This window comes from Microtus ochrogaster, assembly GCF_000317375.1.
Source record: "Microtus ochrogaster isolate Prairie Vole_2 chromosome 14 unlocalized genomic scaffold, MicOch1.0 chr14_random_1, whole genome shotgun sequence".
In the NCBI taxonomy this organism is placed as follows: domain Eukaryota; kingdom Metazoa; phylum Chordata; class Mammalia; order Rodentia; family Cricetidae; genus Microtus; species Microtus ochrogaster.
The window spans coordinates 29,367,516-29,375,766 of NW_004949096.1; the positions used below are offsets into that span (position 1 = coordinate 29,367,516).

At 40.4% G+C, this 8,251-nt stretch overlaps 1 protein-coding gene across 1 annotated transcript in view; it reads right to left on the bottom strand.

The window, feature by feature from the left end:
* The window catches only part of Ttbk2 (tau tubulin kinase 2), a 127,870-nt gene that overhangs the window by 79,544 nt on the left and 40,075 nt on the right, over window positions 1–8,251 (bottom strand). The gene's annotated exons all lie outside the window — the stretch shown is intronic.

Consider the following 8,251-nt stretch of genomic DNA (forward strand, 5'->3'; position numbering starts at 1 on the left):
AGGAAGGAAGGAAGGAAGGAAGGAAGGAAGGAAGGAAGGAAGGAAGGAAGGAAGGAAGGCACTTGCAATATAGAAGAGCATTTCAAACAATCCCAGTTGGGTGGTGATGGCGCACACCTTTAATCTCAGCACTTGGGAGGCAGAGGCAGGCAGATCTCTGTGAATTTGAGGCCAGCCTTGGTCTACAGATCGAGTTTCAGGACAAGATCAAAAAAAGCTTGAGAGAATCCCTGTCACGAAAAACCAAAAACCAAACCAAACAAAAACAAAACAAAACATTCCAGCATTGGGAGGAAGAGGCAGACAGATCTAGTCCAGCCTGGTTTACAAGAAGAGCTCCTGGTCTACATGAGACCATTTCTCAAGGAAACACAACAAAAGAACCCACAAATGGGAAAGTGCCGCTGTAACCATCAAGAGACAAGGTCTGTAAAAGAACCTAGTGAACGAGGGGAGAAGCAGGCAGAAAAGCTGAGCATTCTAGCGGTGTGCTCACTGCTGACAGAATCAAGTTGCCTGGGAGAGCAGCAGAATAGCTCTAAGGAAGAGCTGCTCCTCAACACACCTGACCTAAGGATCAGAAGAGCCACAGGAGCACAGGGGTGGGAGGGGACTACTAGGAAGGGCCCTGCCCTCCCCCCACTCAAGAACCCCAAGGCCACAGAGACTGACAGCTCCTACTTGCCCCCTCCAGCATACAACACAATGTGGAACCGGTTAGAGACAGAGAGACCAGAGAACTTCACCTTTCAACTCAGTACAGCCATGTAGGAATTCATTGAAGTATTTTTATTTCTTATGTTCTATTACTTAAGTTCCACTCTTGCATGATGTGGAATTCCCCTCTATGTGCTATGAATATGTTTTATTACCATTGGTTAATGAAGAAGCTGCTTTGGCCTATATCGCAGGGCAGAATATAGCTAGGTGGGAAAACTAAACTGAACGCAAGGAAAAAGAAGGCGCAGTTAGGAAGCCACCATGTAGCTGCTGAAGGAAAAAGATGCCAGCTCCTTACCGGTAAACCATGACCCTCATGATAAAATCTAAAATAATAGAAATGGGTTAATTCAAGACATAAGAGCTAGTTAGGAATACAGCTGAGCTGTTGGCCAAACAATGTTGCAATTAATATAATTTTTGCAGGATTATTCGGGCCTAGGCAGCCAGAAAATGAAAAAACAGTCTCCGCTTACACCTGCATATGTATGTGTTTGTACGTCGCTCTGTTAGGCTTTCGGACGGTTGTTTACGCACTCAGTCTAAGGCATTCTGTACTGTACTGTGCTCTTCAGTCACGTCTCATATACCCTCCATTCTTCTTTACACAGCCCATTTTTCCCAAATCAATTTAAAACTTAATCCTTAACTTCAGCCACCCTATTTCATTTCCACTTCAAATTTATTAACTAAAATGTGAGTGTAATTCATACTATCCTTGGCTGTTTATCCAACAGCTATTGAAGTCAAAGGGGCCACTGTTAGTAACTGGCAAGCATGACATCTATACTGCACTTCTATCTAACAGCTATGGTGCCTCTCCCAGTTAGTTACGCAGAGACTGAGATCCTGGACTGAGGAACTACTTCCTGAACTATACATTCAATTCTATCACATCCAAATCCTATATGAACATTGCAAATACTCCAACTAAAATAATATAGCTGATTTAAAACATTAAACCAGACAAATGCAGAACCGGAACAGGAGTTACACTGTTGTTAAGGAGCCACATTGTTATACATTGTTACTGAGTCTCCATGCTTTACAAGAACAAGTTTCCTAAGCCTAATGTATTCTGTCCAATGAAGCAACATGAGGAACAAGAAAAATAAAAACCCTACAGTGATGGCATTTAATGAAAATGACTTTTTGTTTGTTTGTTTTCAAGACAGGTTTTCTCTGTAGCTTTGCTGGAACTGGCTCTGTAGATCAGGCTGGCCTGGAACTCAAAGAGATCTGCCTATCTCTACCTCCCAAGTGCTGGGATTAAAGGTGTACACTATCACTGCCCAGTGAAAGTGACTTTTAAAATGTAGTCCCAACTGATAGCTCAAAAGAGTAAGTATATTCAAAGAAGAAAAGAAGCTCCTGATTGAGAATACACATTGCTGAATGAAGTAAGGAAGGCAATGTAAGATAAGAAAGAGAAAATTAACAAAGGAAATGCTGATTCAAAAAATCTGATATAGAGAAATAAAACAAAAGTCAAATAAGATGCTCTGTAGATAAAGGAGAGGCCAGAATATAAGCCTGAAGACAAGGCAGAAGAACAGGACCGATCAAACAAGAACAACAATAAAAGAATCCGAAGCTTCCCATGAAATCCCAGGACATGTGTGACAAGTATGAAAACACAAGATCTGTAGATAAAAATCATAGCAGAATAATCAAGTCCTAAAGGCATAGGAAATATGTTTTAAAATTTATTTCTAAGTGTTTTGCCTGTATGTATGTATGTGCACCATATATGTGGCTGGCACCTATGGAGGTCAGAAGGCATGAGGTCCCCTGGAACTGGAGTTATAGACAGTTATGAGCTGCCATAAGGGTGCTAGGAACCAAACTAGGGTCCTGGACTAGTTTGTTTTTAATAGCTGAGCCATTTCAAAAAATATTTTTAAAAGAATCTTTTTTTTTTAAATCCAAATGGCTGGAGAGACAGTTCGTTGGCTAAGGGCGTTTGCTAGTTTTGCCGAGCAGCAGCACTGGTTCCCAGCACCCATGGTGGTTCACAACCATCTGAAATTCCAGCTCCAACACTATCTAGCCTCTGCCAGCCCCTTCACACAAACACATACATAAATGACATCAATCTTGTTTAACGAACAGGAACATTTCCAGAGTTAGGAAAGGATATGCCAATTCATATGTGAATATGTGAAACATTTAGGACATCAGACAAAACCAAAACCTTACCTGTCATATTAAATTATAACCAAGAAAATATACTGAACACAGCAAGAGAGAAAACCAAGTTTTATATAAAGGCAGGTGACTAAGAGTTGTTTAACTGCAACTTTTTAAAAGTCAGGAGAACTACACAGACAGTATGTTTCTAGTTATTATTTCATCTTTTAAAAATTACATTTGTTTATTTAATGTGTGTGGTGACGGTGTGAGCACCAAGGCAGGTGTGGTGGCCAGAGGACAACTTGAAGAAGTCAGCTCTCTCTTTCCATTATGTGGGACTCTGGTATTGAACTCAGGTCAAGCTAGTAAGAGCCTTTATCCACTGAGCTATCTATTTCATTGGCCCTATTTCAAGTTCTGAAAGACAATTAATTACTGACAATCCAGACTACAACACCAATAAAGATAACTGTTGTAACTAAAGGAGAAATACAGCTTCTATGATAAAAGTAGACTAAAGGAATTTATGACCCTTAGCCAGATCTACAAAAAATACTTGAAAAATCTTTTAAACTTAAAAGAAAAAACCATCTATGAAATAAATGACACTAGAATATCGGTTATGCAAGAAATCAACAAAATGACAGCAATCACTACACGTTTCAACAATAACTCCGAGCATTAGTGGTCTCCATCCCCCAGTCAAGACAGACAAGTAAACTGGATCAAATGCAGAAACCATGGACTTGCTGCCTCCAAGAAATATACCTCACACAATAGACAGACACTACCTTAGGGTAAAGAATGAAAAAAGGGGCCAGGTGGTTGTGGCGCACATCTTTAATCCCAGCACTCAGGAGGCAGAGGCAGGAGGATCTCAGTGAGTTAAAGGCCAGATTGATCTACAAAGCAAGTTCCAGGACTGCTACACAGAGAAATCCTGTCTCAAAAAACCAAAAACAAACAAACAAACAAATTAATAAAAATGAAAAAAAGGTATTTCAATCAAATGAACTTAGGAAACAAACAAGTGTTACTCTTCTCATATCTAACAAAATGGACTTCAAATCTAACTTAGGAAAGATGAAGATGCTGATTAGGGAAAAATCCATTAAGAAGACATACAATCCCAACGTATATGCCCTGAACACAAGTGTATCCAATTTCACAAGACAAAGCCACAGATTAACCCTAGCACAGCAGCAGTGGGTGACCTGAATACCCCACGCTCATCAACTAACTTGTCTTCCCCACAGAGACTAACAGAGAAATACGTGAATTAAATGACATTAAAGATCAAGTGGATTAACAGACCTCTACAAAACACTCTATCCACATGCTCTTGTCTGCAGCCCATGAAACGTTCTCTAAAAAAGATCACACACTGGACAAAAAGCAAGTCTCAACAAATTAAAAAAAAAAAAAAACTGAAATTTTTTTTGTTTTGTTTTTCAAGACAGGGTTTTTCTCTGTTGTAGCTTTGGTGCCTGTCCTGGAACTAGTTCTTGTAGACCAGGTTGACCTTGAACTCACAGATCCGCCTGCCTCTGCCTCCCCAGTGCTGGGATTAAAGGCCTGTGCCACCACTGCCCGGTCCTGAAATAATTATTTGTATTGTACATCGTGGAGTAAGACTACATGTCAACAAGAAAATCCCTAAAACACAAACTCATAGAGATTAAACAACACACTATTGAATAATGAAAACTAGAAATTAAAAATTCCTAATATCAAATAAAAATGAAAACACAACACACCAAAACTGTGGGATACAATGAAAGTAATCCTAAAAGACATTATGAAATCAGAGAACTCTCAAATAAATAATGATATACCTAAGGGACCTGGAAATAGAAGAACAAGTCAAATCTCAAATAAGTAGACAGACATCAATATAATCAGGAAAGAAATTAATGAAATTGAAACAAACAAAATACAATGACTTAATGAAAAAAAAAGTTGATTAACTGAAAAATAAACAAGATTGTTAAATCTTAGTCAAAATAATCAAATAAAGGTGTAAATTAATACAACTGGAGATGAAAGGTGAGTCATTGCAACAGATACCAATGAAATTCAGAATATCACTACATTTTCCCTTGAAATCATAATGTCAATAAATTGGAAAGTCTAAGAAAATTAATTTCTAGATGCGTAATGTAGAACTCTAAAATAACTCTAAAGCCATTCTGACAACTCTGAGGCCAATTTTGAGGCCTCTCAGCAGTAGTGCTCCCCCTCTCCTGGGAACCAAGGACTAACAGCTACACATGCACGTACTGAGATGTTGGGAACTTTCCATCTCCCTGATAGGGGCAAGATAACCCTTAGGTGTGGTGTTGACTCAGTTCCTGGTGTTTTGACTCAGTCCCTGTGAAAGGGGCAAAGTGGCCCTCAGATGTTCCCCCTTACCTCATCTGATCTGGCAACTGTTCTCCAGCCAATTATTGGTAATAGCCCTTTTAAATAAGCCAATCATAATAGTTAAAGAACAACCCCCAGACACCCCCCCTTGTTCCTGTGACTTTTTCCTTTAAAAATAGCCTGTACCAGCCATTCGGGATCTTTCTGGCTCCTCGAATGCTGAAAGACCCTGTCATGACAGAATTAATAAAATCCTCATGCTTTTACAGCAGCTGTGGTGTGAGAGATGGTCTCTTGGGGCGACTCCTCCTCAGTGATTGGACTCTAGGGTCCAAAAATAAGACGTGCCAAATTAAATCAAAATGAGACAATCTAAACAAATATATAACAAACAGTGAGACTGAGATGATATTTTAAAACTCCCAACTAAAAAGGAGAAAAGGTTCCGATAGTTTTACTGGTAAATTTTATCAGACCTTCAAAGAATACCAATGCTTCTTTTCAGGCGATGGTGGCACACAACGTTAATCCCAGCACTAAGGAGGCAGAGGCAGGTGGATCTCTGAGGTCAAGGCCAGCCTGTCTATAGAGTAAGTTCCAGGACAGCCCGGAAACTCTACACAGAGAAATTCTGTCTCAAAAAACAAAAACCACAACTTAATGAGGCTTATGATGGTTGAAAGCTTTTTGCTCTTGCATCAGATTAGAATTCAGTTCCCAGAGCCCACATAAAGAGGCTTACAACTAGCTATAATTCCAGTTCTAGGGAATCCAATACCCTCTCCTGTCCTCCCCCGCTCTCTCTGTGTCTCACACATGCACAAAAATCTTTTGTAAAAATTTAAGTAATGTCAATGGAATAACAACCTCTCCTGTTTTGAGGAGATAAAGATGTTCTCAGAAACCATGATTATTAAATAAAAGTTCCAGTGTCAGAGACAGGCTACCTCCTGAAAAGTTGTTCGTCAAGGAGGATCCTGAAACCCCCAAAATAGTACAGCTTATTGCTAGTGGTAGCTGCCCACTAGAACTACATGGCAAACCCTTATTGTGGAAGACGTCACTAGCTTTGGGCACAAGATACAGAAAAAAATCAAGCCAGACTGGGCTGGAAAGCTTCATCCCTGCTAGGTAGCCTTCATACTACCAGAAGGAGCCAGGTAGGCTGCCAAGAGAGAACTGTCATCCTCAGTCTTACTCAGTGGTGGACCCTGTGTGCAATATTACCAACTGGCCAGGCAAACTGAGACCACCACTGCAACACTGGCAAGTCTGTTATGGGGCTTCCTTTTTATAATTATTTTCTCAAGAACTGTGTTATGTAACAAACTTTAGACTGGAGTTAATGCCACTTACATCTGGTACTTTAAACTAGGTCAAAGCCTGTGGCTGGCTATGAAGGTGATAAACCTTAATGGGGAAGATACTCTTTGTAGTTTTGCTAAATGGATATGATATGCCAATCTACCCTCTAAACAACTATGTTTGTGCCTACAGTTTAGGGCTACTGTCAGCTCTAGCCAGAGAAGCTTCTTTTATTTATTTATTTATTTATTTTTGCCATGATCAGCCAGGTATAGTAGCATTCATCTGTAATCCCATCACTTACGAGATGGGAAACAGGAGGATCAGAAGCTCTAAGCCATCCTTGGCAACCATAGGTCAGTCAGTCTGGGATACAGGAGACTAACCTCATAAGAAGTTAGCCTCCAGTATTCTTACATACTGGAGTCACTCCGTGCCACCTCATGCCACCAGCAAAGTAAGAATAGCTCAGCACCACAAAAATGTCCCCAATGGTCTAGATGCCGAGCATTATCAACAACAACAACAACAACAATAACAATAAGGTGCTAAGCAAAGTATGCAGGAGGCTTACATTAAGAAGCCAAAACAAGCCGGGCAGTGGTGGCGTGCGCCTTTAATCCCAGCACTGGGGAGGCAGAGACAGGCGGATCTCTGGGAGTTCGAGGCCAGCCTGGTCTACAAGAGCTAGTTCCGGGACGGGCACCAAAGCTACAGAGAAACCCTGTCTCGAAAAACAAAAAAAAAAAAGAAGCCAAAACAAGAGGGTCAAGGACAACCTCACTGAAATATAGACCAGAAAACTAAAAATCTATTCACTTGTGGAAAGTAAGAAGTTCTGAGAAACGGGGTTCATACAGGTCTGAGCAGACAAGAAAAACATTTAGACAGTAACTTTTAAATGACAAACTGAAAAGAAGAGTACAATGTCTAGCAGTTTTACCTATAAAAGGTATTAGACTTATCTTTAAACTTTATCACACGGATCCTAAGCAAATCAAGGCCAAAGTAGCTAGGAGAAGCCCTGAAAGAGCTGCAGCAATATCTCCTGTCTCACAGGACACGCCCCGGCGCCAAGGACAGAGGATGGTGAAGTGACACTGACCAGGTAGAGCTCTGCCAGTATCTGTGCCCCTGTGGGTGCAGCCAGTATTAGAGGAGACCACAGGCTCTGTGCAGCCCTGGGGAGGCAATCCCAGCAGCACTTCCCTATGGCTTCTACAATGAGTTGAGAAAAACCGGGGGGGGGGGGGGGGGGGAGTGAAAGAGCCATCCTTTTCTGTTTTTCCTTTTCTGATTCTTTGGTTTTTTTTTTTAGCAGTGACAATTAGGGCTGAGTGATCTACTATCTTCCTAATGTACTGTGCCATGGGAAAGCTAAATCTGAGCTAAAATCAACTTTGAAAATGTATTTTATTAGCATTATATCACAATCCAATTAAACAACTGGTAGAGAAACTTGGACAACTGAAAATCTTAGAACAAAGAACAAATTAGTCATCAACCTTACGTATCTTTGATATTAGTAATACCAATGTACCATATTAAAGACAGAGATAATGAGACATTATCAACACATTCAGGGGTTTGCATGACTATTAGATTGAAGTCAGAAAAAAATGATTTTTCATTATAGAAAAAATATAGGGCTGGAGAGATGGCTCAGAGGTTAAGAGCATTGCCTGCTCTTCCAAAGGTCCTGAGTTCAATTCCCAGCAACCACATGGTG